Source organism: Anguilla anguilla, chromosome 14, assembly GCF_013347855.1.
Source record: "Anguilla anguilla isolate fAngAng1 chromosome 14, fAngAng1.pri, whole genome shotgun sequence".
Lineage (NCBI taxonomy): Eukaryota > Metazoa > Chordata > Actinopteri > Anguilliformes > Anguillidae > Anguilla > Anguilla anguilla.
In genome coordinates this window covers 13,180,050-13,194,542 of record NC_049214.1, presented here as the reverse complement: position 1 = coordinate 13,194,542, position 14,493 = coordinate 13,180,050, and the positions used below count along the sequence as shown (strand labels likewise).

The window sequence follows — 14,493 nt, the reverse complement described above, 5'->3', positions numbered from 1 at the left end:
CCGAACGCAATCAATAGTGAGTGAATAAAACCAAAGGGAGCACTTGCATTCAATTAACTTCCAATTTGCATTTTATTTGTGTGCTCGCTTTAACAGAGCGCGCACGTCCCTGCACACTCTCGAAAGCGGCGGCGATCGCGGGGCTAATGCGAGACACGTAATTACAGAGGTGCAGCTGTTGTTGTGCTCATTTTTTGGGGGGTGTAGAGGGCGGGGGGAGGGGGGTGGGGGGGTGTTGCACCTATAGCGGTGGAAGCTGAAAATAAAATAGTAGGCCACGGCGTTGCGCTTGGATGTCACTTCCTCCTGCTCGCGCCCGCCGCTTTTTTCCGTCCTCGCAAGCACATTCCGACCTGCATTTGGGACGGGCTCCGGCTCCAGGTTTCCAGCTCCGCGTCTTCTCCCCCATCTGTGGGAGACCGTGACGCACGCAGAACATGTACGCTTTCCTGCGGGCCTTTACCTTCAGGTGAGATGGATCCTGTTACATGATCGAGCCTTCCTTTCACGTAAGGCAAATGTGTGTGTGTGTTTGCTATAAAAATATAGGCCAAGATCAGCTTCCAGTTTAATAAGGGTTTCATTTAATTCTGTGTTATTTGTATTGTGCTTTTTACAGACACTGTCATCACAAAGCTGCTTTATGGGAAAACTGGAAACAGGAAAAATTGGGAAAGACTGCGCCTGACCTCCCAAGAACCACCAAGTGGGAAGAAAAAAAAAACACTAAAACAGCAAGTTACTCCTATGTGGGACATGCTGGGGAAATGTGTGCTTGTATTTCTAGGTTGTTTAGAGGAAAAATACAAAAAATGTCTTCACAAGAATTCTAGATTTAACTCCATTACAACACTATGCTGGCCAGCAGAACAGCATAGCTGGTGTGGGGCCAGTCTGGGGAGGCTGTAACACATACAGAGAAGCTGTGTGACTTCACGCTGACCTCAAAATGCGACGTGTCCTATGGCGTGTTTCTTCCTTTTATGCAAGACACTTTTGGGTCAGCTGTAAAAAAACAGGCTTGTCTCAGTGTCAGTTGGTTTCTCAACTCAAACTTTGAGAACAAGAAGGCTAGATTTAAAACCATTGGGCACAGAGATATAAAATATGGAAATATGTCCTCGCATTTCTGAGGTATTAAGAAAGGATCCCAAGGAAGATTCAAAGAGGGAACATTCTGTGTTGCATACGTTCTACATTTAATCCATTACAAGACTGCCAGCTCACAGAAAAGAGGAGTTGGTAGGAGAAACTCAAACAGATGTGGAAAAGCACTTTCCTGCAGATCTTCCACACACTCTGAACATGGACCTTCTTTCATGCACGCCACGTTTGCATTTAAGCAAAATAAAAATCCAAAGTCAGTTTGTTTCTCAGTTTTCAAAAAGGACTTGATTTAATCTCCTGTAGGGTGTTTGAGGGCAAACAAAACAGGGAAATATGTTCTCCTTTTCCTCAGCCCTTAAGAGGAAAAGAGCAATCTGTGTCACATAAAGTCCAGATTTAATCCATTGCAATAGCGTGGCAACCCGCAGAAGGGCATATTTGCTTGTACAATCGACGCTCTCAGCGTGTGAAACTAAACTCGCGGGTGGGAGGGGTCCAGGACAAACAGCCGCCTGTAACCTTAGAGGCAGCTGACGTGATGTGAATCGGCCAGCTGTTACAACAAGCGCTGCTGTGCTGGGTCTCACACAAAGCTCCGTCGCGGTTCATCTGCGGGGCACGATCCGGCCCCCTGCTGCTGGTCGAGGGGATCGTGTCCACGATTCAGTCCACAGGCTTCGATCTCAGCTTTGAGTAACATGTCTTTTGGGGACGTTTTCTTTTTTAAGTCCTTACGTTTCAGTGACTGCCAAAGCATCATGCTGTTTAAGTTTGGGGGGAAGCGGATGACCTCCATAAAATGTGTGATCAAAGTTAAGAACAAAGTGAGTTGCAACTGAATCATAGTATAAACAGATGGCTGCGTAGGGGAAATCAAACTCTTTGTATCCCTGGAGCGACCTTTAAATCCTTCGGTGAGCAGGGTAGGAGTTCCTGTGAGTGGGGGGCCAGAGACGTGTGCTTGTTCGGTTGCGAAATGATCGCGGTCACGTAGTGACCATCAGGCAAATCTTTTCTTCTCCACGTGGGCTTTCCCCCATAGCCAGAGGCCACCGTACACGGGGAGTTTCCGGTCCTTTCGGTAAACCGGTGCCAGGCGGAGCGGCTGACTTCCCGCTCTCTCTCTGTCTGTTGCCTAAGCCCCGCTTCTCAGAAAGAGGCCCCCGTGCCACGGCTCGTTAAATCCGCGCCGCTGCCAGGGCACGGGCTGAGTCACCGGCGCGGCCAGATGTGCTTCTGAGCATGCTCACTGGGAGCGGTCATCCAGAGGCTAGCGCGGCTGGTTGCTGCTTCCCAGGACTCCCGTGGACGTCTTCTGCGAAGTGGCAGAACTCTGTCACACACTACTTGGAAAATGAGAACAGAGCATCTGGTGCCATTTTTATTTGGGCTGGCGGAGGAAAAAAGGATCCCAAGAATTCTGATTTTAAATATCAGCCCAGTGAACTTTACTTTTGGACAGACAAAACTATCATGCATTGGAATTGATTAGCAAGGTCAGACCTGACTCACAAGTGTGTATCAATCTTGTGTCTTTATCTTCAAACAAACAATGATTTGACCCTGAAATAACATTTTCAGAGATCAATGGAATTGTTTCTTTATCATCTGTTCTCTATGCAGGATCATGAAATGCAAGGTTTAGAAAGGCTTGAGAACTTGCAGATATTTTCATCAATGCCGAGCCTGGGATGGCGAAACTTATTACAAAAATATGACAAGCAGCACATGTTTCTGTTAACAGTCTTTACCTCAGGTGTCTTGTAGTAAATGAACTGCAAAGATGGGTTCGATTTGCATAGAGTCACAGAATCACCACCGGCATCCCAAGGAAAAGAGTTGTCAACAGCTTGTGACATTTCCTACTCAGGTTGCTCTTTTTAAAAGACATCTTCTGTCACGGTTCACAGGAGGAATAAAGACCCAGGGGCAGCTACCAACACAGGCAGCAGAGATCAGGAAAAACAAGGAGTCTTTACTGGGACTTCAAATAAGCAGTACAAACGCAACAAACAGGGCAACACAAGATAACAAGGCAAGAATAAACCAGACATTCAGGCCTAGCAGCTAGGAGCAACATGCAGGAAACAGGAAGACCAAACCAAGAGGTTCAATTCGTTTTCTGAGTTATGACAAAGGTCATAACTCAGAGGTCCCCTATGGCAAAGGTCCCCTAGCCAAGGGAATGCTCTTGTTTTTTCTCTAATGAGGTGATGTCACGCTCTGTAGAAGACTCTCCATATTGAGCTGTGGCTGAGGTGAAGTTTCAGGACTGGTGTGGAAGAGGTGGGTTACAGTTCAGCAGGATGGACAAAATTATAGAACAGACCACAGCCTCTCATAGGTGCAGGGGTGTCAAACTACATCCCAAGGGGGCCACAGTGTCTGTGGGTTTTTGTGTTTTCCTTTCAATCACCTGCCAATTAAGGCCTTGAGAACAAGGTGTGGTTCCTTTAGACAATCAATGACTTAAATGAAACACTTCCCAAGAACACCCCAAAAACCAGCAAGACACTGCGGCCCTCCTGCACTGTAGTTTGACACCTGGGAGTTAGTGGATCAGATTTTGCTGGAGTCATTAACTCTTGAGAAAAGTCAAATACTCACCCACCTGCAAAAGAAAGCTCTCAACAGTGTGCCCTTCACATCAAAAGGTTAAATTAATATCCTCATTTTGCAAATGCCTCTTTTTGTTCCAGAAGCAGGTAATTTATTGCTAACTAAATATTATGTAATGCTGTGTGTAGTTCTATGTAATCCTGGGATTATTCTGTTGATGGACTTCTTTGTGTAGGGAGCAGTATTGATTTTGATTCTAAAACAAATAATTACTTTTTTGTGTGTTTGGGTTGTACTTATTTAGTACTTTATTAACAAAATACATTAGTTGAACAAATGGCCTTGGTTAAATAAAAAAATAAAATAGTTATGATTGAGTAATATGCTTATCTCTCGGACTTTTAAAATTAATTTATGCAATTCTTAGTATTTAATTCTGAGCAAGGTAGTATTCCTCACGTAAAATATTTCAGCTGTTTCCATCTAAAGAGCACAGACTGGCAGAACCGCCACAGAGGAATGTGGCTTGTGGTTTGAATCAAAGGGAATGTGTCTTATCAACAGTACATCGTGTTTTGGAAACAAAACGGCCAAGTGACTTTCAGTTGGACAAAAAAAATAAGAACATCGAGACTGCCCTCATTGGCACGTGTGTTCTGGCAACCACAACGGTCTCAAGTTCAGACGCAAATATCATTTATAATCTCATAAGGGCATGCTACAGGTATAGCAGTGGGGCTGTGATCCTTTGGTAAAAAAAAAAAGTAGGTGCAGACATGTAAGGCCTTCACCAGTGTTAAATCATTATAATTATACTTCTGCATAAACATGACCATGGCCCGGGATTATGGGACAAGGACGGTCTCCTTTCCGAAAGCGTGCAATTATCAGGTCTGTGATTGAGAAGCGGTGCCAAATGCAAACTGCGTGAGACTTAAGATGCCAAAACCTGCTTAGTGCAAACAGTGCCTACTGCACCAATCTCGCACCAGTGATCATGTACATAGTCCACACTCCGAAATAGTGTGCAGAATCAGGTCGCCCTGTCTCTCGAACAAATTAATTTATGTGCCAAGTGTGAGGCTCCTAGTGGAGTGCTTTCCTGGTGTGTCTGAGATGTTGTAGGGTTTTGGTTCCTTCAGACTCCATTGCACAGTTTAGAGAAGATCAATTTCAATTTGAACTTGATTGATTTTGATTTGACGGATTGTCAAAGGTTTGTGGCAGTGCCGGGGAACACCATTGGTTGCCGCACAGAGAGAGAGAGCGAGAGAGCGAACACACAAAGCCAAAATAAAATAAACGCCATCTTCACCCTTTCCCCTCAGGAGTTTCAGGCAAAAACAATAAACTAAAACAACAAGCTAAAATAACAAAGACAACAGAAAGTAAAACAGAGCAGCAACTTTTCAGTTCCCCACTCTAGTTCCCCACTCCAGACCAGCACCTCCCACCTTTCAGTGGAAGACTACTTTTCTCTGTCTTGATAAAAGAAACAAAACTGAAATTAAACACAACTCAGATAAAGAAACACGCTCTCGGTGTGAGCTCCCAGTCTCAGCCCAGAACTGTGGGGAGCGGCACACCTTTAAGCACCTGGGCTGATTAGCTAACGCAGCCCAGGTGCGCGTGCTCTCTCCGCCAGCCGGTGCAGCCGAGACTAATCCTCTTCTCTGGCAGACTGAGTGCTACAGTTGCAAGAATACCTGATTCAGCTGAATATCCTCTCTAGAGGACCATGTCTGTTGGTTGATTAACTCTGTTGGCAGTGTAGTTGTAGTGGTGCCGGTTATCTACCTCAGAGGTGGATCAAGAATTTCTTCCAGTAACGAGGCACCAACTAATGAATAAACATGAACAATCTATAAATTTAAATCAATTTGGAGGACATTTTAATTTGAGCTTGTTTAAATTAAAGTAGAGATTACTCAATATCAGAATAAAGAGACAGCACAATTAACACAAAACATATATTCATATCTAAATTACTAAAGAAAAGAGAATTATTAGGGAAACATAACTTCATGCTCTGACACAATGATTATCTCATACCACCAAGTCTTTGATTTCGGTTGATGGTGGGAGACTGTGTTTAGAGTCCTCTGTCCAATGCGGAACAGCTGGCCACTTGGCTGGACAGGGTCCTTTAGCTGTGTGATAAGGGTGCTCTGGTCCTTCTTCCACAGCAAAGGCCTGCTGGTTTACATTTCTTATTGAAACTGGTGTCTTGACCTCAGGCTTACTCAGAGTCTTTCATCACGAGTAATGGGGAGAAGAGAGGCTTGCCTTGTTCAAAGGCGAGCCCCAGCCTGCTGGACAAAGTGTTATGATGTATGCTTAATCACAAGGTTGAGGCCTGGTTTTCCAAGGGTTGCACAGCTAAGAGCTAGCTCACATACAAAAAAAAACAGCACAACAAAATCACCAATTACAACCAAAAATCTCAACTGAGGTTCCGTGTCTATCCAACTGATCATTCAGTGCTGACTGGCTCCATGTGCATAGAGCGACCATCACACAACCAGAGATTATTAGGGGGAGAATTTGCATTCCAAAGGGGTAATAAAAGTAACCCTCAATCAAGTAATGGCAGAGGCAGAGAGTTTATCTTTGGTAAAGGGACTGAGAGCTGAGAGCAAGAATGTTGAAAACTGGTTCAATGAATGAACGTAATGAATGTGCGCTACAGACCAGGCAGAAGTTCAAAGGAAGAATGCTGCTTACACTTAGTCACGGAGAGCCTCATGGCTCATCTACAGCCACACACATAGCGGGTACAGCATAGCGCGGGTCTATCAGCGTAGCGCACGCAAAGTACTAGCGGCAGAAGAGGTTATGTACACCTGATGTAGACCTGCGCTGCTGAAGGTTTGCAACCCACGCCCATTCAATCCTCAACATGCTGCACTGGCTCTGCCCGCAGCTTAATCACCATGCTGCTACACAGGCCGGATAAATGGAGCTTCGGCCTAAAATCAACGGCCAACGGAGATCCAAGTAACCCGGTGAAGTGCAGCCTGTAATCAAACACTCCACCTGAGCAATACAGCGCTGAATAACAAGGGTAAAGCAGCGGGTTTTCATAGAACGTAGCCCGCGGGTCTCGGTGACCAGGGTAAGAGCACATCGTGGATCTTTGCGGCAGCGGTACCTGGAGTTCTGTCCTGCGCCACGCCGATGACTCAGCCTGTCCTGATTCAGCCAACGCATCCCACGCTATCTGTTGAGAGGGAGGCGGCCTGCTCCGCAGCTGGATAAACAGCGGATCGACACCCTGATGGAAACATTTATCCCCCTAAATCTGAACCATACAACCAGGCCCCGATTCCTTTCTTTAGTACAAAGGGGCGTCTCTGCGCACGCAGGGAGCTACGGCATGGACCGCACAATGCTGCCGCTCTGTAGTCTCCCATTCTCCATCACTGTGAACAGCTTTAATGTACGGTGCATGCAGATTTTTCGCCGCGAAAGGCTTAACACCTAAAGCGGTTCGTGCATAGCCATTTGAGTCAGCCGAACGTAGCCCGCTGAGATCGTGTGCATTCACCCACCCTGCGTGGCCAAACTGTGCATTCACTGTGCCGCTCGGCTAGCTTCAACTCGCTCTTAAAAGCAGTGTTATCCTAATATTGGATGTAACCAGAGAATGGTGCTAAAGTGGGTGCTAAATTACACTTCACAGGCATCAGTAAGCCCAGTTTCAGCATTTTTTTCTGCTCATTTACCTCCTGAAGGTCTGAAATCATATTAAAAACTCTCTTTGCATTTTACAGTAAATGGTTACTTTAAAGGGTATCTTCAAATTAAAAATGAAATTGAAACAACAGGTAACAGAAAGTGATGTTTGCAAAGGAGAACTGGGATCCTAGCAGAAAAAACAAGGCTTGTCTAACGGTTAAAGGCTGGGCCTGTTTGGAAGTTTCAGGGTCAAATGCTGTGCAAGGTATTTAACCTGAATTGTTTCAGAATATATCCAGCTGTATAAATGGATAGCATGTCCAAAAGGAAATCTAATGTGGATCTGGACAAGGACATCTACTAGGAAAAATACTATGTTAGACTGTTTGTCTTCCCTGGTTTATCAAGAGATGGATCTGGATCACTGATTCACAAAATCCGTCTTGATGTCTGTGGAAGAAAAACATACAATTCTCCAGCCACAATCTACAATATTTTATTTTAACAATTTTAGTAAGTCTGTTTTTCATTAAGCGCACAAGTGTGTTCTTTCATTTTCATGAAACATGTGGGCCTATATTCTCCCATTTTTATTTTAAAAGGGTTGAATTCAGTACAAGAGACTAACAGGCAGAAGGGACACACAACAATCTCACTTGTATGACTGAGATAAGTTGATAACGCTCAGTTATTTCCTGGGAATTCCATTTAGATAAAGGGTCAATAAAAACAAAACACGTTTGTCTCCCATTAAACAACCTGTTTGTTCTTTTTTATTATTGTGTTTGCCTTGTGTTCCCAAAGGGAACTTTATTTTATTGTGCATCCAAGGTGGTGTCCATAAGCATACAGTAGGCTACTTATCGGATAAGATTTTCTGGCATGTGATAGAAGATTACTGGGCACAGATGTAGAATACAAAGTACAAAAGCGCTCTTTAGCACACCTCAAGTATTTATTGGCTTTTGGTATCTATAATGGAGGGCAAGGCTCTGTAAATGCTGAGAAAAATAACTTACTTCCTTTTCACATTTAAGATTGCATTTCTTGAAAAAGGGGGTGGGGAGGGGGAGTCCATTACCTGCCCTCCCATTTGGGCTAGGCAATGCTCCATCTTAAGATGCTTCCCTGCTGCCACACAACACCCCCTCCCCCCTCCCCCCACCCCATCCCTGGGATGCGCCCTGCCCAAGGATATGGATGTCCTCTGAGCTCCGCACTTTATCTTGTCTGCTGGCCAGCAGCTTTTAATAGTGCGCGCCTGGCTCTCGATGCACCGTAAATAAGCAGACTGAGTGGCTGCTGAAAATGTGTTTACACAGCCGGCCTCTGCAGCGGCTCCCGCGTGTGGGAGGGGAGCCTGCCCCCCGGCGGTGTCGGATTCCGGGGTCCTGGCCCGGGCTGGTCTCAGTAACGCGGTGGAGATTCGCGGGGCGGCCCAGAGCAGGCTAACAACACGCGGAATCGCCCGGAAGGTTCTGAGGCACTGCGCTGTACTCTTACGCTGCTATTGATAGCAGTGGTGCTGTAATACAAACACTGCCTTCTGCCTCTCTCGGTAGATAAGTCACAACTCCTACTAAAGGCTTCCGCGTGCTTCAGACGGACTGGTTCTTACAACGCGTTGGCCATCAACATTGGACAGTGTTGTTGCTCAGACCCTTTCCAAAGTAGCTAAACTCAAAAGTGGGGCGAGAAACTGTCCATCATAGAAGGGAGGGATTTTATCCAAGAATTCAGTGTGTCAAAAACTTGTGTCTTTATAATCGTGACACAAAGAGTCATAAAAAAGGCACATATTTGTGAACACAGTGAGACAATTTTTCTTCGAATGTTAGTGGTGAATTTTAGCTTCTTCTTCTTCTTCTTCTGATGTTTACTGGTGGTTGGCAAACAAACCCTGCCCATTGCACATCTGGCCAATTGCTGTGGATAGAGGGCATGAACTTCGGAATGTCATTTTCGGAAAGGTACAATTACGGACGCAGACCCCTAATCCAAACGCCAGGAAAGGAGCTTTCTGACGCTCTCCAACGTTCCAAACAGCAGTTCATTTGAAGCCTGTGGAAGCCTTGAGACTTAAGGCTGAGGTAAATTAAGAAAACATAAGTTAACCTTCTGAACCTATACATAATACCTATAATTGAGAAAGAGATAAAGAAAAGGAAGAGCTAGTTGCTTTAACCTCCACAGATATACATCTCTGGCTATCATGTGTCACAGGACAACAACGGCAGCAATTGGCTGCCAAATTGAGGCCACTCTGTGTTGTTTATCTTGGCAGGAACTCAGTCTGGCAAGAGATCAAATATAGCACAAACAGTCAATTTCCTCAACTTTCTGTGTTTACACAGAATTCCTTTTTTTTTTTTACCTTTGTCCTCTTAAAAAAACACTCAGTCCAGCTGTCTCAATCCACCCTTCACAGTGCAGTCCGTAAGTATTTTGACAGACACAATTTTTGTTATTTTAGCTCTGTACTCCAGCACATTGGACGTGCAATGAAACAATGAATGTGAGGCAAAAGTTCAGACTTCTAGCTTTAATTTGAAGGTGTTTACATCCATATTATGTGATTCGGGTGCAGGAATTACATGAATTATATATTCAACTGATCAAAAACAGTATAGTGTTAAGTTCCAATTAACTTTAAAACTTACTGTTTCTAGTGTTTTAGTCATCCACTTGAGGTGTTGGGGGAGATATCTATTCACAGACAGATTAATTATAATGCTTATTATACACACACATATACAAAAGTACATGCAATATGAGATTGAGGTGAAGGAGAGTTTGACATCTGATGGTTTCGAAATAAGATTCACTTGGAAACGTTTCTTATTCCTCTGAGGTCACCTCTTGTCACTTCTGCCATCAAGTGTTTTTACCATACTGTGGAATGCGAGGGAGTCTCCATCTATCTAAAAGACATTATTTCTTACACTCCACCTTCAGGTTTGTGGAGCTTGGGATCAACTGATTTTTTTTTTTTTTTAATCTGGACAAAGTCATCCACAACTACAGGATGTTTGTTCTATTATGTGGTTTCTTCATTAAGAATAAAAAGTTTCTAGTTGGAGCTGTGGGAAAAAATGAAAGGAAGAAGCATAAAATCTTTGGGAGTTGCCAGATTATGGACGTCCACCAAAAAATTAGTTGGAAGGGTGAGAATGGCATTAGAAATTAGAACAATTGCACGACTGACGTAGTATCGTTTCTAGTTCGTCAACACTTCATTGTGTTGCTTAGCTGGGACCCAATTCATTCAAACTAGGTTTCCGGTGTCATGACCTTGGACTGTGAAAGGAAGTGATTGTTTTCCACTGCTTAGAAATTTTGGCAGAAGCTATAATCTTATATTGAGATTTTGTGGTGGCAGTAAATTGCACAAGAGACTTTTGCCAAGAGACTAATAAAATTGGTTTCAGCTAACTCGTGTCAATGCATGTGAATTTTGGTGAAATAAGTCAGGTTCTTCCCTCCCCCTGCTTCCTTTGAGGTGCATATCTCTGTTACACTGTTCTCTGTTTAAAATGTACTTTCAGATGCCAGCACTTTAAGAAAGCCACGATGTTTAAAAATGACACGACATGAAAGTCTTTTTTGTGAAAAGTTGTTTACCGATGCCTATTAATTCAGAGCTTTTTTGACATTTATTATTTTTAGTCATCTAATGTTAAATATAATTTGTGGAATAGCCACATTAATATGTGGTGTGTCTTGGCTTTTACGTGTAACTGTTGTAAATTGATGTAAAAGTGAAGAATTGTTAGAAACGAGACCCTACGATTTGCAGGCCTGGCTTGGTTTGGATCAGTAGAGTTCAGTTGGGTGGAACTCTCAGAGGATTTCCGCCAACTTGGACTTGACGCACACGGGTGACATCAGCAGCTGTGGGAGCAGAGAGGTCAATGTGAGGACAGAGGGCCTGGCTGGGCTGGCGGAACGGGGCCCCTGGGAACAGTGAGGCCACATTCGCTTTCCCTGCTTTCCATCTGAGTGCGGGAGCACCCCATTTGAAAAGTCTGAATGATCACAAATTTTCAACAATAATGTTTATACATATGCCTAAAAAAGAAGGGAGAGATAATGGGCTACAGAAACACACTCCTGTTAGGCATTGTTTCAGAGGGGTGACAGAGGGGTATTTCAGTCATAAAAGTGAGATGTGCTCATCTAGCCCTGCTTGAGTGTGGCTATCACGCCATGGCAAGACAGAAACTGACGAAGCAGGCCTTAATCTTAGTCCAAACACCAGGTCACCATGGAAACCCAGGGAGTCACCATTTATCAGTGTTCCACCAATGACCAAACTGCCTGCAGATTTCTGTTTACTCAGCGGCCACTAGGACATGCTGTACCATGTACCGCCTCATATTTCATATCAGATTTTGCACCTTTCCCCATCTCATTAATTTATTTACTTGCATTTCACTTGTTAAAGAGGAACATACGGAGTATTAGGAGGAGGACTACTATATTTTCTTACCATTAAAAAAAGAAAACTTAACATTTTCACTGGGAGATGACTGGCTCCTTGCTGTTCAGCTCTCTAACACTGTCATACAGACGTGCTTGCAAGAATAATTGATCCCTCTGAATTGTGCTGGGTGTCAAAGCCAGGAAGTGGTTGACAGATTTATGACCATTACAAGAAATAGGAAGGAATTTGCCAAACAATCTCTTCAGAGTGATCCAGAATAAGCAGCCAATGTTGCTAGAGAAATGACCTCATAAGCACAGAAAAGAAAGCACTGGGAAGAAATGTAAATAAGCGGTGGGAAAGCCTTCCCTTTCGTGAGCGCAAACACGTCCGCCAACACTGTGCTCTCACAGAGCATGGTTTAAACCCTAACACAGGGATGCTCAGATCTGGCCCTCGGGACCAGCCAGACAGCGACAGATAACTATGAGGTAGACGAGAAAGCCCGAAAAACCGGCCTACTACTGAAACTGGCATATCTAGGCCCTCAGACTTTCAGTTCACAATGTGCATATGGTCAAACTAACAGAATGTATATACTTACCGAATATCTTCACCTTCATCAGTCCTGCGTCGCTTATTTTTTGCAAATTATCCATCGTTACAGCTAAATATGCACATAATTTCTTTAGCTGAAGCTAGCAGTTAGTTGAAGTTACAATAGTACTATTCAAGCCACACTGTCAACATGGTATTTTTTTTTTTTACACAAACATGAGGCACAATAGCTGTAGCAGGTTAAGTAAGGACACCTGTTTGTTTATTGTAATATGGAGCTAGGCATGACGTGGTATGCATGGATGCATGCGTAGCACTCCAAACAGACCAGAAATGAACAAAAGCTGCCTGGCGGTATGCAGCATCGCATTTCAGCGGATCAGGTACTCTTCAGGTAGTTGGTTGAAACGCTGTGCTGCTGCCACACTGAGTTCACACAGCTACGGAGCCAGTGATTGTTGAGTGTTGAGTGACTGTCAGTGCTCACTGGCCATGTGTTGGGCTACCTGTGCTGTCCGTGCATGCAATGCAATGCCTGGTGTCGTTTAACTTTAAACAGATGGTTTGCTTGTTCTATTTCATGCAGGTTTACCGCCTTTTTTCCATTGTCACTTGTTGACATATGCCTCCACCATTTTGTTTAAATGTACATTTTCTGTACATTTTCGAGAACAATTTGGAATAGGCAATCACAAATGTAGGCCAGTTCCATTGCTACCATGTCTTTTCATTTCAAAGGGAATTTAGGGGAGGCAAGGGGCAGTACGCACATCCTTTAAAATCCTTTAAGTGCCACAACTGCTTTTTTATCAACCTTTAAGTCATCAGCCAACGTTTAGTGCAGCGCCCTGAGCTGGGGTCTTGGTAGGTAGTGATGTCATGTTATGTAACAGAAAGAAGCTTTTTGCTGAGTTTTCAAAGTCAGCTCCTGTTTCTGATTTAATTAGAGGGAAGTTGGCGGCGGTCCAGCCCAAATTCCCTCACTGCGATTGGTTGGCCACGGCTCTGAGGTGGTCCACAATGGGCTCCTTCACCCTTCGGCCCGAGCACAGAGAGGCTCCGTATCCAGCCAAGTGGGCCACTTAGCAGAAACCCTGAGCTTGCAATAATGACATTTCTTTAATCAATGCTATCGACCGTTTAGATTTCAGAGCAATGGGCCAATTTCATTAGGATCAGCAGTGTTTCCACAGAAGTTGAACAGCCGAAGCACAATGAGTCCAGTGACTGCTGTAGACTGAAAATGAATAGAAAAGCTGCCTTAACAGTTTTGGCACTTCAATGCAGGCTGGAGGAACGACCAGGAACGATTCCAACTGAAAGGGGAGAGCTGGCTGAAAAAGAAAACACCGAAAAAGTGAAGTGCATTTGTGCCAATGTCCGCTCAGGACACTTCATCTCACCTGTTTGAATCAGCTCTTTTTCACCATTTTTTCCAAATAAATAAATAAATAAATAAATAAATAAATGAATGCCCAGTGAGCTATGATCTCAAACTCCCATGTCATTTAGGCTGATATCATGTGTGCAGTCTACCAAATCTAACAAATGTCTACTTCTAACTGGAGACTTTGATCAAGTATTTTTAAAACAAACATATTTATTTACAATTAATAAAATGGTGTTGGGTTGCATGTTTACAAAATTAAATTAATTATTACATAAAGATAAATTCCTTAAAATGATGAGACACCTGATTATTATTATTATTATTAGTAGTAGTAGTAGTAGTAGTAGTAGTAGTAGTAGCTATGTTTTAGGTTCAAGACTAACATAGCAATAATGTAACTTTTAATCACTGGTAAATATGCATCAGAAAGCGTTGTCAAAGAATAAATGTCAGATAGAAAATGTAGGCTGTGTTTCAACTGGACCACATTTGCATTTTTCTATGCAATTCTTGTGCAATACTATTTTTTTGGCAACTACTAGACTTTGTGTAAGTATTCTATCAATTTAAAATGGCATTTTCACAAATCCATCATGAAAAGACTGGGACAAAACACAAAGTAGATTGAAATGAGACTGTGCTGCGGTGTCGATGCTTGATCGCAGTTTTAATTTGGGTAAAAAGGCTTGACACTATGAGCGATCGCTGCTCTCTCCTATATTGATTATGTTATTTTTAGGCTGTTCTGTATAGTGTGAGTTTTGTTCGATCCTTACTC

General features: G+C 43.5%; 2 long non-coding RNA genes across 2 annotated transcripts; one reads left to right on the top strand and one right to left on the bottom strand.

Annotated features, from left to right (window-relative positions):
- The first annotated feature begins 254 nt into the window (after positions 1–254).
- On the top strand, positions 255–662 carry LOC118212489. Its single transcript, XR_004762242.1, has 2 exons — positions 255–469; positions 620–662. It is a non-coding gene; the product is annotated as an uncharacterized LOC118212489 (long non-coding RNA).
- A 9,342-nt stretch (positions 663–10,004) lies between these two features.
- LOC118213309 lies at positions 10,005–12,459 on the bottom strand. The gene is made up of 3 exons (XR_004762388.1): positions 12,372–12,459; positions 11,132–11,235; positions 10,005–10,050 (listed from the first exon to the last, which is right to left on the bottom strand). It is a non-coding gene; the product is annotated as an uncharacterized LOC118213309 (long non-coding RNA).
- Positions 12,460–14,493: the final 2,034 nt, after the last annotated feature.